Source organism: Musa acuminata, chromosome BXJ1-5, assembly GCF_036884655.1.
Source record: "Musa acuminata AAA Group cultivar baxijiao chromosome BXJ1-5, Cavendish_Baxijiao_AAA, whole genome shotgun sequence".
NCBI classification, from domain to species: domain Eukaryota; kingdom Viridiplantae; phylum Streptophyta; class Magnoliopsida; order Zingiberales; family Musaceae; genus Musa; species Musa acuminata.
In genome coordinates this window covers 32,678,843-32,680,000 of record NC_088331.1, presented here as the reverse complement: position 1 = coordinate 32,680,000, position 1,158 = coordinate 32,678,843, and positions in this window count along the sequence as shown.

The window sequence follows — 1,158 nt, the reverse complement described above, 5'->3', positions numbered from 1 at the left end:
TGATTCAAGATCGGATAGGATCTTGGATTGCTCTTTAAGATGTCATTTGGAATAAAAAAAAAAAAAAAGGAAGAAGTCAAATCCACGAAAACTGGAAAGAGGATGAAAAACTTTGGAAAATACATACAATCAAGCTTAAGGACAATTTAACATGCCTAGTTCCCTTCTAATAAAGTCAAATTGGTCTTCATTTAAGGCTTTTGTAAAAATGTCTGCTAATTGATGCTTTGTGTTAATAAAATTTAGAATGACATTATTGTTAAGGACATGATCGCATATAAAATGATGCCTAATGTCGATATGTTTAGTTCTAGAGTATTGAATTGGATTTTTGGTAAGACAAATGACACTTGTATTATCACATTTTATGGGAATGTTCTTCAAGTAAATTTCATAGTCTTCCAATGTATTCTTCATCCAAACAACTTGTGCACAACATGCACTTACAGCAATGTATTCGGTTTCCACCGTACATAGTGCAATTGAATTTTGTTTCTTGGAAGTCCAAGAAACAAGTGCATGTCCTAAAAATTGGCATGTTCCGGATGTGCTTTTTCTATCTATCTTGCATCCGCCAAAATCGACATTTACATAAGCTATTAAATCGAATTTATCGGATTTCAGATACCACAATCTTAAATTGGGAGTTCCTTTAAGATATCTAAAAATTCTTTTAATACTTTTAAGATGAGATAATTTAGGATTAGATTGAAACCTAGTGCAAAGTCCTACACTAAACATGATATCCAGTCTAGTCGTGGTGAGGTAAAGTAGACTACCTATCATTCCCCTATACGTTTTTTTATCAAAGTTTTCACCATTTTCATCTATATCTAACTTAGTGAAAGTACTCATAGGGGTGTTTATTGCTTTTGAACCATCCTTGTTAAATCATTTTAACAATTCTAATGTATATTTAGATTAATTAAGAAATATACCATCACTAAGTTGTTTAATTTACAATCCTAAAAAGAAGGTTAATTCACCCATTAGACTCATTTCAAATTCATGACTCATACACTTGGCAAATGATTCACATAGTGATTCATCCGAAGAACCAAAAATAATATCGTCAACATAAATTTGCACAATAAGAAAATTATTTTCAAAGTGTTTGATAAATAATGTATTATCAACCTTGCCTTTGGTAAAATTATT